Source organism: Giraffa tippelskirchi, chromosome 7 (genome assembly GCF_054371585.1).
Source record: "Giraffa tippelskirchi isolate mGirTip1 chromosome 7, T2T-mGirTip1v1.2.pri, whole genome shotgun sequence".
NCBI classification, from domain to species: domain Eukaryota; kingdom Metazoa; phylum Chordata; class Mammalia; order Artiodactyla; family Giraffidae; genus Giraffa; species Giraffa tippelskirchi.
The window spans coordinates 101,564,074-101,590,129 of record NC_137281.1 but is presented as its reverse complement, the minus strand read 5'-3'; positions in this window follow the sequence as shown (position 1 = coordinate 101,590,129).

The following is a 26,056-nucleotide window of genomic DNA, read 5'->3' as shown; positions in this document are numbered from 1 at the left end:
TATTCAGCAACAAATAGAAATGAATTACTAATGCATGCAGCAACTGAGATGAATCTCAAGGATATTGTGCTAAGTGAAAAAAGCTAAGAGTAAAGACTACATATTGATTCCATTTATATGAAATGCTTATATGGTAAAAGGATAATTTATAAAAAACCAAGCAGAACAACAATGGAACTAGAGTTCACCTGCATGAGGAAACTTTTGGGAGTGGTCAAATTGCTCTAAAACTGGATTGTGGTGATTGATGGCTGCAAATCTTCATATAAATTCATTAGAATTCACTAAATGGTATACTTATAATAGATTATTTTAATAGTGTGAAAATTAAAGCTAAAAAACTGTGGAAACAAAAACGATTACAAGTAAAATCTTACAGAAGAGTAACTATATACCAGGAAAATGCTATACCAAAAGAAATGTTAAATCACAATATTAATATCCAAACATAGTACATGTGTACATAATGCATGATTATTTTTCTATAATTTTCAAAAAAAGAACTGAAACTGCTGCACTGTATTCAAACACTATTTTAGAATATATTCCATCTTCTGTATGACCATTATTTATCAAAACTACTCCTAAAGTACTGGTCCTAAGCTCCAGTTATTTCCCTAATGTTATTCATATTCTCCTCTATCACAGTTTTTCCTCATTAGTTTTCATAAAGTTGAATGATGAATGGTTCTAGCATTTTTCTTTTAGAAGTGGGAAACTAAAGCTCAGAGAAGTGGAACAAATTTCCAAACATGACTCTAGTGGGTTTCTTAATTAAGAATATCAAACCCAATATCCCTTAGGCACATTGCCTTTCTGCTGCTGAATTAGGAACATTTTCATTTCAGATACAAATTAAGAATGCAAACATTTATTGTCCATTCTCTCCTCATTCATGAAAAAACAGACTATACCATCATATATAAAAAAGAAAATTAAATCATAATCTATTCTGATAGTTATGTTACCTTCAGTTTTTCTGGGCTGTGTATGTTATTTTAAAGTTGCAGCCAACCACTCTTTGATGCTATAGAAGATATTAGAGACATAATCAAATGTACTCTTGTCCAGGGCTATAAGCTGATGACACCAAGGAGAACCAATGCACCTAAGATAACAATTCAGTAGGGCAGCATTTTCTGTCAAGCCATAATTATGAATATTTTTATGATCCTGCTTGAGTCTTCAGTAACTCTACTAATCAGTCTCAACAGTCATCCACAGGACCTGAACAAAGCAGCAGAGGAAACAATATGAACACTTTGTGACAGCTGCTTTCTTCCAGAATGCATAATTCAAGTCAAGCTCCCCACTCCCCAGTCAACTGAAAGATGGTCAGAAAGACAGATCAACCACTGAGAGCAACAGACATGTTATATAACTATCCATGGATTTTGTAGGCAAAGGATGTGAGTTCATGTATGGCACAGGAAAAGAAAATAATCTGATATACCTTCCCAGTATCCTAGAAAAAACAGTACTAGAGCTTACATGAGAGAGAGAGAGAGAGAATTGACAGAGAAGGAAACAGATTGTGTAACTTTTAGGTTATCCCCATGTTCCTGTGGTGTGCCATGCCAAGTCGCTTCAGTTGTGTCCAACTCTTTGCGACCCTATGGACCGTAGCCCACGAGGCTCCTCTATCCATGAGATTCTCCTGGCAAGAACACTGGAGTGGGTTGCTGTGCCCTCCTCCAGGGGATCTTTCTGATCCAGGGATCGAACCTGCATCTCTAAAGTCTCCTGCATTGGCAGGCAGGCTCTTTACCACTAGTGTCATCTGGGAAGTCATTTGTTCCTGATACTTGCACTAAAATAATGTATCTTGTGCATACGATAAAGTCTTTAAAAAATTTAAAAAAAAATGAGGATAAAGGTAATGGGAAGCTTCTAGGAATAATTCATAGCTGCTATAAATACTTGAATCACTGTCATTGTAGTGAACTTTTTTTCCTTTTGTGAAAGGTAAACAATAGTGGTATGGATTGCATATAGCGAAACATAGCAGACTTGGGGAGAAAATCTCAAAGGATTAAAATTATATGCATTTACAGTAAGAAAAAAAAAGAAGATAAAAGGAGATTCTGACTGAATCTAAGTCTATCAAGGTACTAAATACTCCAGGAAGGGATAAATTTTCATTTAATCCTGTTTTACTCTGTACAAATACATACATTGACCTGGGTCACCATGAACTAAGATGAAAGAAGTAAACTTATAACCCCACTAGGTCAGACAGATGTCTTGGCTGAATGAGCACCAAGAAAGAAAAACTGTGTGAAAATACATTTCCTCTATGAGCAGATCTATAAAAATGACCTTTCATGAAACCAGCCAGAATATCATGGAGAGAAAATACTTTAGGTGAAGGGCTTCCTCAGTAAATGATAACTTAGAAACACTGATGACAACATTAGTGAAAACATTTCCTTCCTCACTGAAATAACTGAAACGGTAGCAGGGAGCTCTAAGAGGTGAAACGATCATGTCACAAAAATATCTTGGTTGCCTAGCAAGATTCACAGAGCTCCAGAAAGGGATAGTCTGGACCTGAAAATTAGGACACAAAATCTACCAGCATTGCATTTTCTCAGAGTAGTGGGCCTTTCTTTAAAGTATTTTGGCAAATTAAGAAAATACTGTAACTTGACAGAAAGACTTAGATAAAAGAAATAATTTGCCCCATGAGGTACTGTTGCCTTAATGGGGTAAAAATTTATTAGCAACATTATTAACATCTTGGCCACTGTAAGATTTGTTCAGAGAATGTGAGAATCTATATGTCATACTAGCAAAAATCTCATCTTGATTTTTCAGATGCTTTTAGATTAGAGAGTAATAATTTCTAGACAAGAAAAGAATGTCCAACCAGACATTTTGAAAAACACAACAGCTTCAGTATGGCTTATTATTATAGTCAAATCCCTAGCCTATGTCAAACTCTGCCCAAACCAAAGTCAGTAAGTTCTTATTGCAATTCCAGTATTGTTGATCAAGGACAAGTGCTAATAGCTTTCATTCCAGTACATCTTTTTACCAAGAGCTTTATACACCCAGAAAATGCCATCTGAAATTTACACAGTGAAAGTTCACATATAACTGTGAATAAGAATGATCTAAACAGAATTCATCAATTTCCCCTACAATCAAGGCCCTTTCCCACCTTCCAATTACCATCAGCAGCAGACTCCCCTCTCCTCCCAGCTTGATTGCCCTTCACAGTTAATCAAACACCTGTCTATTCCTCCTCTGAAAGAAACTGTGGTCTGTGAATGACCTGCATTTGAATCATCTTGACTCCCTGCTAAAATACATATTGTTGTGCCCCTGCCCCAGAGCTATCAAATATGAACACGTGAAAGAGAATCCCTGAAATTTGCATTTTAGGACTCTCTACCAGTACTCATCTGTACTCCAGAGTTTCAAAATAATCCATCTGAATCTCGCTTTTTAAATTATTCCTGCTCTTCTCTAGTCTAGATTCTTACACCACGTGAAGAAGCTGATAACAGCCCGGCAGCTTATCTCTTTGCCTCCAGTGCCTTCTCCAGAATTTACCTGTATACCACTGTATAAAAATCTCAACATTCTTTTCACCAAAAATCCTTTCTGCTCAAAATTCTTATTTTTTTTTTACCGTATTTCGGGACAAATCCAAACATCGCATCTGAGCATGCAAGGATTTCTATGAAAGGATCCCAGTGTGTATGGTGCAGTGACATGTCTATGGCTTCACTCTAGAGTTCTTCTCATCAGTTCTGGTCAGACTAAACACTGACCTTATTTCTTGAATGACCTCTACTTTTCCATCACCACTTACCATCCATCTTTCTCTTCAAATACCCCAAGGCTCTCCCTAGTTTTCCAAAATCTTATACTTCTTCTAAGAAGGAAATTTAGAATCACCTTTTTTAAAGTGGTAGAAAATATGAATACCATGAGTTACTAGGCAGATTCAAAAAAATACAAGTTGTGCCACTCACCACTATTGTGATTCGAAGCAAATTTATTTGATAAATATGAAATAATATACCAGATGCCTGGAACTTTACAGGAACTCAGTGAAGACAAATTTCTTTTCTTTACTCTATGTGGAAGTTATGGTCTTTGTCTACATTATTTTTCTGTGTAAACTATTTCTGCTGAAATAAGTCAATTCTCATTTTCATGTGAAACTCATTCCATGTTGTCAAGGTGGAGTTGACCTCATCCTATCATTATGACCACTGGAAAGTGAAAGTCGCTCAGTTGTGTCCAACTCTTTGTGACCCCATGGACTATACAGTCTGTGGAATTCTCCAGGCCAAAATACTGGAGTGGGTAGCCTTTCCCTTTTCCAGGGGAATCTTCCCAACCCAGGGATCAAACCCAAGTCTCCTGCATTGCAAACAGATTCTTTACTGTCTGAGCCACCAGGGAAGCCCTATGACCACTGGAGTAGCCAGCAATTTATCTATTCCACTGCTACCTCCAAAACACATACACATACACTAACACACACACACACACCCCACACCATACCACACCACACCAAACTGCAGCAACTGGCTCACAGATGGACAATTTTCCCAAGTCAATCAGATCAATCCCTGGAAATTTTGTTGAATCCTGAAGAAGTGGACACTAATCATTGGAATTGCTGGATGTGCCATGAGTTAAGCCTAGAGAGACTTCTGGTCAGTTTTACTACAATTTAAGAAAAAAATTGCCCTCATATTAAAACGACTATGAGGAAAATGGGGCTCCAAAAGGGAAGATGATGTCCTGACAGCATCATTTTAATCCCTGAATTCATGATGCCTGAAATCCAACTGTAGAATTTTCATTTATAGGAGTCAATGAATTTCTTTTGAATTAAAATAGTTTTCACTATTTTTCTGTCACTTTTATATGAGAACTCTGACTAATATAGAAATATTAGGAAGTAGAATGTTGCAAGTGACAAAAGTTTAAATGTAAAGGGATTAAATTAACATAGGTGAGGGCAGGGGAGCTGTAGGTAGCATCTGGATGAGACATTGACTTTCCTCTCTTTGGGAATGAATGAATTATTGGTTTTAAGTCTGCTACTTCCATTGTCATGCAGTGGCATTTTGAAATGATGCATATGGGAAGAAAATTTGTTATTGAACAGTCAATAAATAAATAGTAGTGGATTGCAGTAATTATAGTTTTTGTTGACTCTGCTTCTCTCATCTTATTCTTATAAGCCTTTTCTATGGAAATCTGAGTTTATGAGCACCCTAATACCTGGTCACAAGGATATCCAGGGATGGCACATGATTTAGTTCAGAACAATCACAACCTTTCCTGGCACTTCAGCTACAAGTATCAGAAAGTGCATTTTCTTTTGACTGGAACTGCTAGCTACAAAGATAACTGGGTTTATAACTTTCCTCCATTAGCCAACTGTACCACAAAGTAGAAAGATATTGCCTGAGATTAAAGCCAACCAGAAGAAAGAAGAGATGATGAATGGGAAGAAAATAAGTAACCTAATGTCATCCATTTATCCAAAATGTAACTCTATTCCCTATACTTCTCAGTTATGTGGACCAATAAATCCATTTTAATGTAATCTCATTAGTCTAAGTTTCTGTCATTTGCAACTAAGAATCCTGAGTAATCCATTTGGTCACCTTACAAATGTTTTCTAGTTTTTCATACACATATTCCTTCCCACTAAGCAGTAATACCTTTGAGGAAAAGATATTGTGTCATTGATCTCTTTTTTAATCCCTACAGTTTCAACAGAAACTACAACTCGTTAGATGGAAATATGAGAGGACAGTCAACAAATTAATTCATAAGTATAATAAAAATCCACAGTCATCTATTTCTTTCAGTTGCATGGCCAGATCTAACTAATCTTCTCCAAAAGAATTTTAGGGTACACCATCCCAGACAAAATACCATACAAAAACTAATTAGATCTGTCTTCCATTCTCTTATGTAGCTTTTCTACTGTTTTCAGCTTTTATGTTAAAAGTTCATTTCAAATAGCACATTTCTTAATACATGCAAAGTGTTTTGAAATCAAAAAATAACTAGACACCTATAATTACAGCATAATCTCCAGTGTCACATGACATTTTCCTATGTCTTTAAAAGCATGTATTCCAACAGCAGTATCTATAGTTCACCTCTCATCCCTGTGTCATGATTTGAGAAGTATTTACTTCTATGACTCCGCTCTCCTAAATAACTTTGATTTAATAATTATTATTCACAACAAAAGATTCAAGGCTAAATATTTTTGAACTTAGGGCAAAATATTCCAATTTTATTTCCCAAACTATTTACCACATTAAGGCAAAATGACATAACAAAACCTATGTCTCTTTTCTCTCTTTTTTACCCATTTAATTGAGTAAAAAAATATACTTTCATGACACATGCTCCTATAAACAAAGCTATAATTAGAACAGAAGCAGAAGATATTAAGAAGAGGTGGCAAGAATACACAGAAGAACTGTACAAAAAAGATCTTCACGACCCAGATAATCACGATGGTGTGATCACTCACCTAGAGCCAGACATCCTGGAATGTGAAGTCAAGTGGGCCTTAGGAAGCATCACTACGAACAAAGCTAGTGGAGGTGATGGAATTCCAGTTGAGCTATTTCAAATCCTCAAAGGTGATGTTGTGAAAGTGCTGCACTCGATATGCCAGCAAATTTGGAAAACTCAGCAGTGGCCACAGGACTGGAAGAGGTCAGTTTTCGTTCCAATCCCAAAGAAAGGCAATGCCAAAGAATGCTCAAACTACTGCACAATTGCACTCATCTCACATGCTAGTAAAGTAATGCTCAAAATTCTCCAAGCCAGGCTTCAGCAATATGTGAACCGTGAACTTTCAGATGTTCAAGCTGGTTTTAGAAAAGGCAGAGGAACCAGAGATCAAATTGCCAATATCCGCTGGATCATCGAAAAAGCAAGAGAGTTCCAGAAAAACATCTATTTCTGCTTTATTGACTATGCCAAAGCCTTTGACTGTGTGGATCACAATAAACTGTGGAAAATTCTGAAAGAGATGGGAATACCAGACCATCTGATCTGTCTCTTGAGAAACCTGTATGCAGGTCAGGAAGCAACAGTTAGAACTGGACATGGAACAACAGACTGGTTCCAAATAGGAAAAGGAGTATGTCAAGGCTGTATATTGTCACCTTGCTTATTTAACTTATATGCAGAGTACATCATGAGAAACGCTGGGCTGGAAGAAAAACAAGCTGGAATCAAAATTGCCGGGAGAAATATCAATAACCTCAGATATGCGGATGACACCACCCTTATGGCAGAAAGTGAAGAAGAACTAAAGAGCCTCTGATGAAGGTGAAAGAGGAGAGTGAAAAAGTTGGCTTAAAGCTCAATGTTCAGAAAACTAAGATCATGGCATCTGGTCCCATCACTTCATGGGAAATAGATGGGGAAACAGTGGAAATAGTGTAAGACTTTATTTTTTGGGGTTTCAGAATCACTGCTGATGGTGACTGCAGCCATGAAATTAAAAGATGCTTACTCCTTGGAAGGAAGGTTATGGCCAACCTAGATAGCATATTTAAAATCAGAGACATTACTTTGCCAACAGAAGTCCGTCTAGTCAAGGCTATGGTTTTTCCAGTGGTCACGTATGGATGTGCGAGTTGTACGGTGAAGAAAGCTGAGCGCCGAAGAATTGATGCTTTTGAACTGTGGTGTTGGAGACAACTCTTGAGAGTCCCTTGGACTGCAAGGAGACCCAATCAATCCATCCTAAAAGAGATCAATCCTGGGTGTTCATTGGAAGGTCTGATGTTGAAGCTGAAACTCCAATACTTTGGCCACCTCATGCGAAGGGTTGACTCATTGGAAAAGACCCTAATGCTGGGTAGGATTGGGGGTGGGAGGAGAAGGGGACGACAGAGGATGAGATGGTTGGATGGCATAACCAACTCGATGGACATGGGTTTGGGTAGACTCCGGGAGTTGGTGATGGACAGAGAGGCCTGGCGTGCTGCAATTCATGGGGTCACAAAGAGTCGGACATGACTGAGCGACTGAACTGAACTGGTAATTAGAACAATGCAAAATTCCTAATTTTTTCTTCATATAGAAACTAAAGAATAAATGATTATACAGAGTGAAGTAAGCCAGAAAGAAAAATACCAATACAGTATGCTAACACATATATATGGTATTTAGTTAATCAGTAAAGATAACCCTGTATGCGAGACATCAAAAGAGACACAGATAAATAGAACAGTACTATGGACTCTATGGGAGAGGGCGAGGGCGGGAGGATATAGGAGAATGGCAGTGAAGCATGTAAATTATCATATGTGAAACGAATCGCCAGTCCAGGTTCGATGCATAATATAGGGTGCTCGGGGCTGGTGCACCGGGATGACCCAAAGGGATGGGATGGGGAGGGAGGTGGGAGGGGGGTTCTGGAAGGGGAAAACATGTACACCCATGGTGGATTCATGTCAATGTATGGCAAAACCAATACAATATTGTAAAGTTAAAAAATAGATAAATAAACTAATTAAAAATAAAAAAGATTAAAACCAAGAAGACAAGGAAGAAAAAAAGAAAAAAAAAAAACCATTCAGGTTGGACATTGTATCAGTCAGGCCCCCTAGCAGGAAACAGAATTTACTCCCAAGTGATTCAAATAAAGAGACTTTGGTAAAGGGACTCCTTTAAAAGATGAGAAATGTGAGCTGAGAAAAGAGAATGAACAAAGAATGGAGAGACCCTCAGAGGCTAACTTGATGGAAAGTCATCACTAACACCAAGGTTGAAAGGACTGAAGAAATGCATTACCTGAACCCACTGAGAGCTGGAACCGTGGAGGAGGGGCCCCCTGAGGAGGCAGCGGTGGGAAAACAATGATTGCCAGAGATGCTGAGGGAGGAAAGAGGAGAGAAATATTTGAGCCTCTCTCCCTCGGCTGTTCAGTCTCCTGCCAATGCCTCTCGTTGGTGAAATACAATTGGAAACATCCAACCAGGCAACCCAGGAAGGGAAGCAGTTCACACAGAAGTCATTCTTGGTGGGGCACAGAGCTGGACAGAAAAAAGTGAAGCGGATCAAGGGCGTGAGAACAAACAAAGGACTTTTTGGAACATCCAAGGAGAAAGAGTTGAGGGTTCAAATTTTTCCAACTAAATTTCACCTCACTGAACCCTTTTCCATTACAGGAAGGTGATAGACGTGTTAGAAAGGGGATGGAACCTGTCACAGAACTACAACTCTGGAGGTTATACATTTTTTGTGAAAACCTCTAGCTCAGGCTGGCAATGGGTTGCCTCCCATTGCCTCCATAAAACTTCCCAAAGAGACTTAATAAACTCTCTTAAGTTTCCAATAAAATCTCTTAAGATTCTCCCAAAGAGATTTAATTTGTTACCATGGGACCTTAGCAGTCAAGACTGAGGGCAGGGCTGTGGTATCGTGTAGTTCATGGCATAAGTTTCACATCTTTTACGGGCCATGATATTTCTTTGGTTGTTGCTTGTCTCTTTCAGTCTTTCCTGCTCAGTTACGGCCAGTTATGCCGTTCACTCCCCGTTCACTCTTTGTACTGCATCACATGGCTCATCTCACTGTCTCATCCAAGTTCCACCTGTCAGATATTGCCACAATAGATTTCATATCTCATTGTTTCAAGAACTTAATTTTACCTCTTAATTGACATTCAGCAATATTAGTGCTCCCTTCTTCGAATTGTATGAGAAGATTGGAAAATTTGAGTCCTGTGTGTTTTTATGCAACTTCCTTTCCCTTCTCACTTATATTTGGAAAGACAGTTCTGACTTCTGGTTTTTTAATATTTTATCTCTCAAAGTTTGCTACTTTGCTTTATGTCTTAGACTGCTTTGTAAGGTAGAATATTTGCCTTCTTTAAATCAATGCAGTGGCTATTTACTTCGTCTCTTTCTTGATAAAATAAAAAAGATTCCACCTTCAGGTGAAAATTTTGTATTAGGGAACTAAGAACTTCAAGACTAAACTGTCTGTGTCCAGGAATCTTTAGGGATTTTTTTTAACTCAGTTCAATTAATTAAACACAATACTATTTAACAGACACAGAATGCTGCCCTTAAACCACATATGCTTCTGAAAAGTGTGCAAGCAATTCATTGTAGAATAATAGTGTGGGATGACAGTTACTTGGAGTAACCATCCAAGAACATTAGTCAATAGGTTGCTAGAGAAATGACTAAAAGAAAAGGGCAAAAAGCAGACAAGCTTAGCCAATGAATTTTTTCCTATGGAATGTTCCTGAAATTCCAACAGTGTCCTCACTTGCTAGATTACATTGCCTTGGCATCTTGATTTTCTCTTCAGATCATATCCCTATGCCTACTAGAGCAAACAAAATAATTCTTCTGATATAACAAGGCAGAAAAAAAAATGTGATAAAATAGGAAGGACAGACACTAAAATGTTTGAAATAGCAATGCCAGTGGCTCAAAGGTTTACAAACTGCTTCCCAGAGTTTTCATCACAGCAATTTTTGCTCACTTTGAAGGTTTCTCAAGGGTAAAGAATGCTTTCCTCTGCTAGCAAACAATTCCACTTGCAGCAGGAATAAGGCACACTGTGTACCCAGACACCAAACTAATAAAGCAAACCTGATAAGAGAAGGTTTGGAATTGAATCTCTTCCAAATGATCTTGTTCTCTCCACTAGGGAAGAAGCGGTTAGTGTATTAGTCACACATTAGCCGACTATGCAAGCAGAACTCATCAGTGAAGGAAAGATGGTTTTAAATGAAAGTCAGAAATCTGAGATTAAACAAGAAACTGAAAGAGGTCCTGGATCCTTTCCTCACTCATTTCAACAGTATTATGGAAAATGTTTGACTTATTCTTGTCTTTTCTCCAAAGAGCCCAGTTCTATTTTTAAAAAAGTGGCGGGGGGGGGGGAGTGGATAATAAAAACACCTATCAGTTAATGTCACTTAAGCACTGTGAAGGTTTTTATTGAAAAATAATTCTAAAGTGAATGCTACTGTTATTTGGGCAACAACCATGTCACTCTCTAACATTATCCATAGAGAACTCCCTAATAAACACAGTCCTATTAAAGCAGATGAGACCCTACTTCAGCAAACATGGAAAAGAAAAGTTGGCCAAGTGTAACTGATACTGGAAAATAGAGCTATGGCAAATTGAAAGTGGAAAGATCACTAGAAATATGCAACACATATTTCCATTATAGCACCCCTATCTAGCCAAACAGAATAAAACCAAAAATCTAAAATTAGATCAGTTTTGCATAAAGAGATAAAGCATAGACTCAGAATCCTTTTTATCTTAGAGATCGCTACCAAGCAACACAGTTTAAAAGTTTTTCCTCTTCTTCACATAAAATAACACATACACAGGAACTTACTTAGCATGGACTCACCACTTTTGCTACAAAGGAGTTGATGATGGCATTTCTTAAAAAAGAATGTGATAAGCTATGGTAGTAATATTGCCTGCTACAAATAGCCAAAACTGTAAGAAAATATTCTTCAGATTCACTATTAACGAATGAAATGCAAATTAACACATCCATTAGATGCTATTTTCACCCAATAATCAGAAAACATTTAAAAGATCAATAAATCCAGAGGGTGAGCATAAAAAAGTGTTCTTATACCTATACCTACTGGAGGGAGGGATGGAGGGAGGCAGAAAAGGAAATACGTGACCAAACCCTTAAAATATGTGCAATTCTTCTTCAAGAATTTCATTTCTAAGAATTTATCTAAAAGAAATGACCATTGACATGTCTAAATGTCTAATGTTATAAGACTGCTTAAAATAACAAAAAATCAGAAACAACATAATTGCCCAATGTGAAAATAGGGGTTTCTTTTTATTCTTAGTGTTTATTGTTGCAACAAACATGTTATTTTCCTATTCAGAAAAAATAAATATTGATTTCTTTGAGAAAGTATAATGGAAATGTAGTGGTAATGCAAAAACTACAACAAAAGAAAATGGAAGGAAGAAAAAGAGGAAGGGAGGGAAGAATGAGAGAAAAACAAAACCAAAAAGCATCCTACAGAAGTTCTTCCTCAATTCTTAGATTTGTTACCAAGGCACAATGCTTATAAATGTGTCTTCAAAAATATATAGCCCTTCTTCATCTAGAATCATGCGGTATTAGATCACATGAACCAGGCAGTTTTTATTCCAGCAGAGAGAGACTTAGAGACTTAGGTTACAAATACAGAACCTGGGTCTCCCAACCCTCACTGAAAGATCTGTTCACGCCATAGGATACAGATTCTGCTTCATCACACTGCTGTGCTAACCTTCAGCTCCTACCCTCTCTAATTAATTTCACCTATTACCCCAGTGGCTCAGCAGTCCAGAATCTGCCTGCAGTACAGGAGATTTGGGTTCGATTCCTGGATCAAGAAGACCCACTGGAGAGGGAAAAGGTAACTCACTCCAGGATTCTTGGAGGGGAAATCCCATGGACAGAGGAACCTGGCAGACTATACAGCCTGTGGGATTACAAAAGAGTTGGACACAATTTAGCAACTAAACAACAAATTATTTGTCTAGTTATCATTTAAATATCCACTTATCTATCTACTACTATCTACCTTGTCTTTTACCTATATTTTTAACTCTGCACCTTTCCTATCCATCTTCATTTTCTCCCAGTCCTCTTCCATCCTCCTCTGCCCCCCTCTCCTCAAGTAAGACTAAACTTTTGGTGAAATGGAATTGCACTTCTTAAAAAAACTGTAAGCACACTATGAAGCCATTGCAGATATCTGATGGGGGACTGCCACGATAAAAATTATAATGTGAGCAGTTTGTGGGCTAGAATGAGGACAGGAGTAGGAGTGTGGGGGAGATGAAAAGATTTGTAGTGCAACTGATTAAGCACAAGGTAATATGAAGAATGTATGAAATGCAAGACTTGAAAGTCTGTATGTGGCTCACATATATCAGAATATGAGGAATGCCACAAGGATTACACACATATATCAGAAGATGAGCTTTGTCACATGGGTTACATCAATTGTCCACCTCATTGGCATTCTGCCTCTAACAAAGTAGCAATAAAAAAACACTTTTTGGTGTTGTGCTAAGTACTAGAGCAGGTAGCTAGCTATCTTTAATCTTCACAACAACATAAAATGCTAGGTATGTTATCAACCTTATCTGAAACCATTCTATTCTTTTCAGCTCATTTTTAGTTATAAGCTTTGCTTGCCTTTTATTAAATATTAGGACCAGAACTGCATACAATATTCTGCCACATTTTATACAAGGATAAAGCTAAAAGAAGGTAGGTATAAAAAATTCATCAAACACATTTTGAGTAAATATTTATACAGTATTTACCATTCCAAGGGTTACATTCAACCCAGATAATAATAAAATTAATCGTAAAAATTCAGTTATCTTTATTGCCATAATTTTCACTATGAAAAATATGCCCAGCTTCCTTGAAGCTACTATTTTCTATTAGGCACACTTATAAGAGACTTGATTTCTAAACTGAGGTAAGTCGGAGAAAGGCTAGAACGATGCATTTATTTGCTGGGGAGGACTGTAGTAGAGATGGCAGGAAACCATTTGAAAGAAGCAGTAGCAGCAGCAACTTTGCAGCCCATTTCTGTGGCGTGCCTTTGGGAGTCTATGCTTCACAATAATTCTATAAGCTATTTAACATTCAGTAGTAAATCTCATTACATCTAAACTAGAACTGTTGATTCAGTTCTCTGCAGCTGAGTTTTTTATTTTCATATGTAATCCTTAGGGTAGGGAGTAGGATAAAAAGATCATCTCTGAAATATTTTTAAATGGGGTTAACTTATGTTGCTAACTGTTTTTCCAAAACTCAAAATGAAAAGAACTGACAGAAATCTTCTATATTCAGGAGCTTTTTTTTTCTTCCCAGAAGAAAATCATTTCATACCGAGAGCTCTCTCTTATAAACAGAATCACCTTGAATTTTTTTCCAAGTGCATGTTGAGGTAGAACAGGAGCAGTGTCAGTCATTCTGCACACCAGAGGTGGGAAAGTAGACTACAGAAGAGTCTTGTATCCCCTCGAAGTGATATTTATTTTGGCATTATTTTTATGCAGCTAGGCAGCTTCAAAGCTGCTATTTGTTATTGATGCGGCAGTAACCCTTTTCAGTGGCTGTGTCTCCATGTGGTGGTTGGGGAGCCCAAAACAATTTGGTTTGCAGAATCTTAAGAAATATTGGCTTCATGGTGCCTATAAGCATTTTGGGAACAATATGTGAAACAGCTCAAATTCAGCTCACATAAATAAACTTCCTCTCAAGTGTGTATCAGTTATAAACACAAGCCTCCACCTAACCACCTAAGGCAATCACTTCCCAGGTTCAGATACCCCACCTAACATCATAAAAAATGAATCCCATAATTAATCAACAGTTCCAACATTATGAGGAAACACATTCTTCATCATCAGTTGAGAGAAGCTTGCTATTAGCAAGTCAGTAACTCTTTTTCTTATGAGTTTTGGCATCTTGTAATATAAACAGCGTCCCATTCCAGGTGAATTCAGGCTGAATTATAATCCTGGCACCCAGATTATCACTTAGATATAATGATTTTCAAAATTATGTATATCTTACTTATCAAATGAAGGAACTGTTTAACAGTCTAATTTAGCTTCTAGCACTTTAATTTTGAAAGGTGACTTCAAACAAGAAATGTCATTTGTCCCCAGATGACCCTATCCATAGATAAAGATAGGCAAAAAATTAAAGAATATAAAAGCACCATCTATGATGACAAAAAGAAAACAAAGGTAAACTCAGGCAAGATTTGAAATGGGTGTTAGCTTCAAAGCTCTGTCTCTTAGGCTGTAACTCAGGAGTAGCTCAATCCAATGTGGCTCTAATAACACCGTCTCCTTTCATAAGCTGTGGAAGCATAATGGTTGCTTAGAAGTTTGTCCTGGGTGAGTGACTATCAGCTGCAGTACTACTAGCATGAAAGAGAAAGAAAGAGGAGAGAGAGAGGGAGGCAAGGAAAGAGGGAGGCAGAGGGAGGGAAGGAGTAAAGGAAGAACCGGAGTTTGCTTTCCTAAGAATTTTAACAAGTGTGTACCATCAAGAGCATTGTTGTTGTTGTTGCTGTTGTTTAGTTGCTAAGTCATGTCCAACTCTTTTGTGACTCCATGAATGGTAGCCTGCCAGTCTCCACTGCCCGTGAGATTTTTCAGACAAGAAAACTGGAGTGGGCTGCCATTTCCTTCTCCAGGGGATCGAACCCACATCTCCTGCATTGCAGGCATATTCTTTATCACTGAGCCACAAGGGAAGCCTCATCATTGAGAGCATATCAAATCCTTATCAAGTAGAATCTAATCATTTAAATATCTATAGGGGCAAGCCTGGTGAAGGACAGGACTGACTGCTCCTCACTCCTCACTATACAGAGCCATGTGACCAGAACCTCTGATATATCAAGATGTAAAGTGCCATCTGTTAGACTGCATCTCAGCTTATCTCTGACTCTCATGAATAAAATAAATGAAACCCACAAATGAGGCACTACCTTCCTGAGTGATTATGAATAACCTCAAATTAGAGTTATAAAACAAGTGGTTCTCTGCCTGAGGAGTATTGTAAATCCCATGCAATCCATTGTTTCATTACTTCGGTTTAGTAGAAGCTGTAAATAACAAGAGGAAGACTTGGACCCTGCTCTGTGTGAGCATTATTTGCATCAGTGATCAGAAAACAGGATTTGTGCTTAACCTAGTTACAAGATTTAAAATAATTCTAGCTACCTATGCAGGCACATATTTTAAAATGCTCTGAAATTCTGCCATCTTGTGGGAATTTGGAAATATAACAAATTAGGTTCAAAGTTTCACACTTTACATAATTTAAAATGCTCTTGCAATTGTAAGCATGAATGGATATAGTATCTATAACAGCATCTAACATGCAAAAGAAATTTTTATCTTCCTTTTATTCCATATGTCATTTAAAAATATATATAAATTCAAGTAACTCTTACTCTCTTGATCTGGACCAACCAAATCCATAATTTGAAATAATTTAGACCTGGTAGAGATTTTAAATAAACTGTAACATTTTCTTTCTATTTTTCTGAAATGAAGGCTTATTGTTTCCATTTGCTAATCAGATTTTTTTCATATAGTATAAATTCAAAATTAATACCATATTTTATATAAATTATTTGAACATTTTATTCTTTTTTACTCTATCCCTCCCTCCCTTATACTTTTGAGAATTTAAAAAATTATCATTCTGGTATTCCTATCTACTTACCTAGTTGTTGTACTCTACATAAATCTATTTTCCTAGCTGAATATTATTTGAGATCCACATCATATTTTGGGAAATAGAAAACAGAGAAAATTAAATATCTACTATTGTGCATATGTAACAAAGTCACACAGGATGTTTTTTCAGAGGCTGTGCTGAAGATGAGACAATGAGCATAATCTGCTGGTTGCCTATTCATATCACTGCAGGGAAATGAAGCATGGAATATGAACCCTACTCATGCAGAGTTTATTTTCTAGTATAGGAAGATGCTCCAAAAAGTACATGCAAAGAAAATTTTTTGTGTCTACTCAAATAAAGTATGGCTATTGTAGTCTTCTACATAGGTAGTTTTCAGTACAGTGTTTTCATGAAACTAGGTTTGGATAAAATCATCTTCAAATAGAATTCAGATTGCAGGGGCAGCAGCTCAAAATGATCATAAACTGTCCAATGAGTGTATGAAGGCAATGAAGGATAAATACAGGTCCTTAAAGAGATATCTTTAAAAGGGACTAAACAACAGAATTTTTAATAGGATTAGGAATCAGAAGAAATACCTCAACCCTTTTTTGGATTCTATAATGGTGTTTTGTTCATATTAACTGACAAAAATAAAGTTTAAAAATCTAAAAAATACATATGCTTGCTAGGTAGTGTCTTTTCCTCTCATTTTAGGACTATAGATAATTGTCCTAATTAAAGGAAACTTCAGACACTCTTAAAGTCACTTTCCATTTGCCTTTGAAATACATTTTAGCTATTTAATAAGACAGATTTTCAAAATGTACATTAATTAAACTAATAATTATATTAGCCTATGTTATCTGAACCTAAAACAGGAACCCCAATATGGAAGAGAGGAGAAACTTGAGCAAGATTTAAAATTAGCCACTAAGGACCTAGTCACTTATGAAAATAATTGACTGATAAGATAAACCGGTACCTTGTTTTCAAAACAACATCAACACACATGCAGACCAGGAGTGTTCACACCTTACTAGAAGTAAATTCACAAGTCTTGATCCCTCTACCCAAAAGATAAAGTGAGTCACTGAGCTTTCACTCTAAGGAATATCAGAAAGCATGCAGATTCATTTTTTCTTGCTTCTCCTGATGTCTTCTACAAGTCTAGATGTACAAGGTTTATGAAACAGTCTAGCATATAGTAAGCACCCAATAAATGTTGTTTATTATTGTTACTTCTACAGAGTGCACATGAGTCAAAATGTCAGGTAATGCTAATGTGCAGGAATTGAGGGGGAATGCAGAGAGAGCAAGGAGTGGTGGCCATTTAATAGCATAATTAGTTGAATACTGGCACTTTATGTTAAATTTACCAAAAGGTCAAAGAGAATCCTTTATGTAGCTTGATACATAGAAACCCGAGACTTGACAGTTCTTATTTTCTTTTCCAACTACAACTATTTAAATGAATTAAAGAGAATAAAAATCAATGTAAACAACTGACAAGTCTGTATATTTTTGCTATTGTTAATAAGAAAACTTCCTTTGGGATAAATGAGTATTTAAAAGAGAAAAAATGAGAATTCCATCACAGGTTAACTTTAGGAACTGAAAAATATTAGCACAATATATGTAGGTTGCTGAGAAGGAAGCGGCAGATGATTAAATTCTCCATCACATTTATATTTGCTTGGTTAGTTCCCTTTCTTTCCTAAGGTGGCTATAAAATCCATGTTAATTACCCACTTACCTCACAGGGATGGAGCCAGAAGTAAATGGTATGGAAGCAGCTGGAAACCCTTGTGTGTTACATATTCATGGGGACAGGAAACTGTGTCACACTTGATCTGGCAAGGCCCTAGACCTAAACCCACATCCTCGAGAGACTGCCAACAGGAGCACCAGGTGCACTGCAAAGCAGCAACTCTAGAACAAGAGCCCTCTGGGAGCAAAGTACACAGGAGCAAACACCTATCCTACCAGGGAGTAGCATTTATCCAGCCTTGTTCTGCAGAAGCCTGAGATCACAAACGTCTTGAAACCAGGTAATTCAGCCGCAGATTTTTGTCATTTGTGGTTTTCTTCGACCTATCCCCCTCAACATTAGCAAACATAGCTAACATATTGAATGTTTATTATGTAATATTTAGTTTGTATTCATTGTCTGATTTAATTCTTATAACAACTCTATGAGACAGTCATTTTTATTATTCTTTATTTATGGATGAAGTAACTGAGACTGGAGAAATTAAGTAATTTGCCCAAGGATTTGCAACATGGAACATAAACTGTAGAACCAGAATTAGAATCTCATATCTCTAGGACCTGCCGTCAAAATCATGATGGCTTCCATTTTTCCAGGACCTCATTTTAATTTCCAAATATTTAATTATTATCTTCTTGTCCTTCTTTTTAAGCTACTATAGCTCTCTGATTAGTACAAGGGTAGAACAACACATGTGCACACTCACACACACACACACGCATCTATTAATTGGTTCCCAATTCTGGGCTCAGCTGATGGCAGAAAAACACTCTGACAATAATTTCCTAGGTCTGAAGTTGGAAAGATGTAAGCCACAGATCTCTCTGTTTAACCATAATCTAAAAGGAAATTTCAATATATGCCCACCAGAAAAAAAGAGTCTTTTTGAATTTTCTCTGAAGAACTTGGCAAAAATCCAAATACTTGAATCTATTTTATGTTTCCATTCTGAGACTGTGAAATACTTTTAACTGTCTGTTAAATTTTTCTCTAATGTAGAACAGCAGGGAGGTGCTCTACCTCCTGGGAATCACTTGAAAAGCTCACTGAAGCTGTTTATCCACGAAGTGAGTTTAAGAAACAAACCTGAAAAGTGCCACAAGTCCAGTCTGTCTCCCTTCAGAGGCGCTGGCAGGCCATGGACTATGCTGACAGAGAAAGTAGCAGCCCACACAACTTCACAGCAACTTGTCAAGGGAATTCTACATTTACCTGGGACCAAAGAGAAAGAAGAAAGGCAAAAAAGAATTAAAATGGCCTTTACCTGGCCTCGCATGTTTCTTTTTAGCATGAGTTTTCACAGACTTGTTTAGCTATCAAAGCAATGCATCATGGGTTTTATCTTAAAACAAAAATAATATGTTTGGAGGGAAAAAGTCTTCCAGCAAATATATCTCCCCTCACTGCTTTCAACTCTGTAGAAATGCAAGAGACCATATACGATTATCAAAGAATCATGAAATAAGAATGTATATTCACATGAATAAGGATGAAAGCTTGTCTCTATTCACTCTTTAAAAAAATAAATAAGTAGGGGCTCCTAACAGTTCTCAGTTGACTGCTATAATGTTTAATCACAATTTGGACCAAAAAAAGAATCTCTAAATGAATTCTTCCTCTTGCTGCAAATTAAGCCCCCTGCTTCTCCTTCAATCTCCAGTAGAGATGAAGCATAACTGAATACAATCCTTTTTATAATTCCCTTTCAAATGCTTGAAAACAGTTATGGATCTTTTCTATCCTAGTAAAAATAATCTTGATATTGACTCTTTTAGAATACTTTTTCAAAATGCACCTTACTATAGTTCACATATATTTTGACTCTCTCACTTTTCTAAAAATTTCCTAAAACCCAAAGATCAAAATTAGAGTAATTCCCTAATAAAAGTTTTAAATAATAATAAATATCCTAGAATTGTTACTTCTAGCTCTCTAGTATCAACTATTTCTTATAGCTTTAAAAAATCAATACTATTAATTACTCATTTTGAACTTATGATTCCAGTTAAGTGACCAATTTTTTCTTGTCAAGGTTTTTTGAATATTTTATATAACATAAATTAAAAATATCTCTGATACATGAAATCGTACTGCTCCCTTAAATATTAATCTCAATTTAGTGAAACATTAATTTATCATGTGACACGTGGAATTCTCTCTCTCTCCTTCAAAGCATTAGAAAGTTAATCAAAAGAGTACCACCTATAATTTAATGGAAACAATATCAAGTCAATCATTTGTCACATTGTTAAAAACAAGATGTGAAATAGCCCTTTAGAGGCACCAGGTCCAAATCACCCACTCGGGAAACGAATCAATGGAAGAACAGGGGAGGAAAGGTCCTGCCCAATTCTTGGTCATCTAGGCTGATCTCCAGGCTGTTCTTCCCAAGTACTGTCCCCTCTACTCTGCTACACAGCCATTGTCATTCAGAACACCATGGAAAATATTCTGTGTATGGCCTATTCTACACCCTTTCCCTACTGTTTCAGATGCAGAAACACCCTTCTGCTTTCTCTGCTTCTCTTTCTTCACCTACGTAACCTCTGTGTATAAATTAATCCTGCAACTACTTATTGTCACTCAGTAAACGTCAAGAGCATTGACAAGACAAAGCGTGATACAGTAAGCCAACGCTGTTGTAATTACATGCTAAGGAGTTCTCAGACTCTACCACCCTTTCAAAAGAGGACTAAGTGCATGGCCTTGACAATCAAGATATCCAAGATGCTGATAGGTGAAGCAAGAGGAGAGTGGAGACACTGCCTGAGGAAGACAAGTCAGCTACCAGGGATAAGTGGGCACAGGAAGCCTGGATGAAAGGATATCAAAGTACAGGAGATAAGTGTACAGTCTGGTGATATGGCATCAAAGAGAAGTCCATTTAATAGTTCCTTGTTGTTTCTGGATTTTTTAAAGTTTTTTTCCAATCTCTTTCCTATTATTTATGCCACATAACAAACTAATTAATATAAAAATACACTCACATAGTAATACACCTATGAAATAGAAGCTTGTCACATCTAGGGAGTTATACTTAAGATGTATAAGCTTTGATCTACCAGGGAATTATTCATTTAATAAATACTTATTTAGTCTATTTTCTGTGCTAATTTTTGTTTCCTCGTAATACCAAATATGACTATTGTGATTTCAGTTATTTTTATCACATTAATCAGCCATATGTGATATTTCACTGGGGCTCTCTCTCTCTGTATAATTTACTCATATCCATTAACAACCTTATTAAAAGCAACAGTTGTTTAAGGAAAACATTGCATGCCCTTTGTAGTATGTATACATATACCTAGAAATGCATCAGACCTCTACATATTCAAGAATCTGAATTATATACAGGATCATGAAAAACTCAACAAAGTAAGCTATTTCTATTTTTAATTCTATATGAATGAACTATATTTCTAATTTCTGGGACTAGTGCCTCTGGTGGAGAAGGCAATGGCACCCCACTCCAGTACTCTTGCCTGGAAAATCCCATGGACGGAGGAGCCTAGTGGGCTGCAGTCCAGGGGGTCGCTAAGAGTCAGACACGACTGAGCGACTTCACTTTCACTTTTCCCTTTCATGCACTGGAGAAGGCAATGGCAACCCACTCCAGCGTTCTTGCCTGGAGAATCCCAGGGACGGCGGAGCCTGGTGGGCTGCCGTTATGGGGTCACACAGAGTCGGACACAACTGAAGCGACTTAGCAGTAGCAGCAGTGCCTCTGGATTTCCTATTTTTCAAGTGTTACCATGTATTCTACACTCATTACCCACTAGAGGATATCCTGTCACTTTAGCATGTTACTGAAATCTTTCCCTGGTTTCAAACAAGCATGCTGAAAAAAATTAAGACATTCTTGTAAGAGATCTGCAGTTTTCCTTTATCTCCCTTCAAATAATTTGTCTGTGTTCACCTTTAAAATCATGTCAAAAATTAGATCAAATAATAGCAGACAGAGTATATCAAGTATGCTTCCCTCTCTCTCCCCTCACATTACTGTTTGATTCAGGGCAGACTCTCCTACAAGCAAAACCCTGGAATTAGAGAGGCACCCAATGCCCAAGTCGCCGTGTCGCTTCCCAGAGCCACTGCTCAGACATCAGAATGGGGAATGAACAGTGCTGACTCCTGGAGCGGTGACTGATGGTGAGAATGGCGGCACTGGCTACCATTCACTACGCAGTGACCACCTACTGCATCTCAGGGGCTATGGCAGATATACATTACCTCATTCCATCCTTTCACAAATCCTGAAAAGCTAGCACAATATAGGAGGTTAGCCACTTCCTGAATACTGATCTCAGCACCACCTGGAAACATAGGACACTGGAAAAACATCCACACTGACTTCAGGCCTAGCTTCTGGCAACATTGCATGTAGTGAATTAACAGAAGCTCTTCAAAATTTCATTATTTAGAGAAATAATGTTCATTACCTATGTGCCTATCACTGTGCTAAATATAGCACATAAAAATTATACTCAGTCTTTTCAACAACCCTTTTAAGATATGAATTATTATACACACATTTTACCAATTTAAGAAAACCAAAGCAAAAAAAAAATTAAGAGAATCTAATACAGTAAGGGGCAGTGTTAGAGCCAGGATTTAAACTCCAGTCTGTCCATATTTTTCTATATCCACACTGTTATGAATAAAAGGTAGTGCTATAGGACAGCAGTACTCTTTTTCAGTTACAAGATGTAAAAACAAATCAATTTTTTCATTCCTTGCAAAGTTGGAAAATAGCAGTATATGTTGAGATGGAATGCGTATTCAAAACACTTTTTCTTTATGAGAGTATGTCAGTCAAATTAAAACTATTCTATCTCAGCTGACTTATGTGTCAAGAATAAAAAATAAACATTCCAATAAACTGGAAAAGAGGTAAGAGCAGTATTTTAATTTATGAATATGCGGTTACTAACAACTGTTTAGCTCAATCAAAAAAGTACTGGAAAATAGAATATGTGAAGCTTTGCTTTCCTCTTAATAAAAAATGGTCAAATAAATAGATGTAATATGAGGAAGGAGTTAATACCCTTCACATACCCTCCCCATAGAATTATACATACTAAAATATCTATACTTATTGTGCTGCTGCTGCAGCTGCTAAGTCACTTCAATCATGTCCAACTCTATGCAACCCCACAGATGGCAGCCCACCAGGCTCCCCCGTCCCTGGGATTCTCCAGGCAAGAACACTGGAGTGGGTTGCCATTTCCTTCTCCAATGCATGAAAGGGAAAAGTGAAAGTGAAGTCGCTCAGTCATGTCCAACTCTTAGCGACCCCATGGACTGCAGCCTACCAGGCTCCTCCATCCATGGGATTTTCCAGGCAAGGGTACTGGTGTGGGTTGCCATGGCCTTCTCTGATACTCATTGTGAACCCTCTTCAAAGATAAAAAAGACACAAAAATCTGTATAGGCAGGCCAGTACTAATATTAAGATCAGATCACATTGCTCTGAACCATTAGAAACACTAGTCTGTAAATATATGATATAAAATGATGAGCATTCCTTTGAAATAATCATAAATATTATGAATCAATATATGTTAAAATATAATAATTCACATGAAATTAAAATTTAGAAAAACAAGAGGTGGCTCAGTTGACCACTATGTCATTTTCCCAGACTATTTGCATGGTATTTATAGTAAAGTAAGCTTCACAATAAAGTCACCACATATAAGGAACTGGTGTAGGTCTAGTCTCTTGGCCTAGGTCAATAATGCATTTACAATCTAATCACCAAGTTCCCTACACAAGGACATTAAAACATATGATCACAAAATATTTAATTTAATCCAGATGATTAAATTAGGTTACTGTATTAGTAACAGTAGGTTACTGTATTAGTCTGTTCAAGCTGCCATAACACAATACCACAGACTGGGTGGCTTAAACAAGAGAAACTTATTTTCTTACAGTTTTTGAGGCTGTAGCTTTAGAGTGTCTTCAGGGTAGGTTTCTGGTGAGATCGACCTTCCTTATTTATAGATGGTTGCCTTTCTCTCCGGTCTCTTCTTTGTTTGCACAGAGACAGAGGGAGGAGGGAGGAGAGAGACATGGAGGGAGAGAGAGGAAGAGAGAGAGAATAATTTTTGGTGTCTCCTTTTTCTTATAATCACACTAGTCCTATAGGATTAGGATCCTACCCTTATGATGTCACTTAACATTAACTGCTTGCCTAAAAGCACTGTCTCCAAATACAGTCACATTGAGTGTTTGAGTTTCAAGGTACAAAATTGTATGTCCCACCCTTCTGTGATGGTTCAAAAACCATGTGCATGTATTGGTCTGAGTTATCAGCTAAGTGACTTTAAGACTGCTGTAGGTACCCACTACATATAAAGAGTGAAAGAATAGATTCTGACGGTTGTATTTTACTTCATTTCTTGAAGATACTTTTAAAATCACAATAGCTCTACTGTGAAAACAGCAATACTACATAATAAAAACTTTCTTATAAATTAAAAACAATCAAATTCATATATAGACAAAGAACCCATCAGAACTCTCACAAACACTAGTAATTGATAAACAACCCAAAGAGAAAAATAAAAATTTAACTTCATGTTGCTGTTCCAAAAAGCCTTTGAGAGAATTATTGGTGTTCGAACTATTTGAATATCATAAATGCTTTAAGCATATCTTTGCATTTTACATGAATATTTAGAATATTTAAAACATTGTTTTGATTGGTTTTCAAAATGAAACCATGAGTTAATTAAAAATTTAATCATTGTTATTTCAAGATATAGAAAAGATTTTTCCCCTTTTAGGTAACTACTTATAATTAACATTTTTCCTGCCTTCCTTCCATGAAATGTTTTATAAGTTATCGGGACCTTTAAAAACTTAACTTCTTTTCTAATTTTATTCTGCTAAACTAATTACAAAATGAATTTTTTATTTCATATTTCTTTACCATTTGTATTCACCCTCTGGGTACTGAATTATAATTAATTCTGCTTTTCTTTCTCTAATAGATTTATGTGTATTATCATATATATTAAATTTTCCATTCTGTAACTTTTTTCATTTTATTGCTTTGCACATTGACAATGTGCACTTCATTAAAAACATGTAATCCCTTAGCTTCTATCAAGGAATAATTACAAATCTTTATAATAACCTGCATGTTCTTTATATTTTATTATAAGAACACCCATTCCACTAGAAAATTCTGGAGTTCCTCTCCTTTTAAATTGCAATAGGTGAATAGGATATAAGAACTCTAAGTTCTTAATCCAAAACTATCTATAAGTATATCTGCCTGTGTTTTTGTCTCCCACCCTTTTAAATTAAAATGCAGAGTTGGCATTCCACATCTGTAGGTTTCACATCCACAGATACAACCAACCTCAGATTAAAAATATTTTTTAAAATATTTCCAGACAGTTCCCAAAAGCAAAACTTGAATTTGGCATCTTCCATCAACCATTTACATAACATTTACATTGCATTAAGTATTATAAGTAATCTAGAGATGATTTAAAGTATACAGGAGGATGTGTGTACATTATATGCAAATATTCAACCATTTCATATAAGGGACTTGAACATCTTCAGATTTTGCTAACTGTGGAGGTGCTGAAAAAAATCCCCCTCAGATACCAAGAAACTAGTTACTCATCTATTTATATTTGTCAATATGATATTTATATTAATTTAGATAATTAACACAACACACAAAAGGACTCAAGTTGTTTATCTGAAAGTGATGGACATCTTGTGATAAGATTAAGCAATAACATTCTGCTATTCTTTGACCCAATTCACTTTTTCTAGAAGAAGTTAAGTTAGAAGTCCAGACAAAAAAAATGCAAAGTGCAAAAAGCAGTTTAACAGGACAGGAAACAGTGGGCATACAAAAGGGATTCTCTTTGCAGATAAATGCTATTATGCTCTCCTTCATCCCATATGGATTTTGGTAACCTTCTCCTAACTTGTCGAGAACTCATACAGTCCCTTTGGAGTTTGCAGGATAGAAGCAGTACCATCTAAATTTGCCAGTTTTTCTTAGTGAGG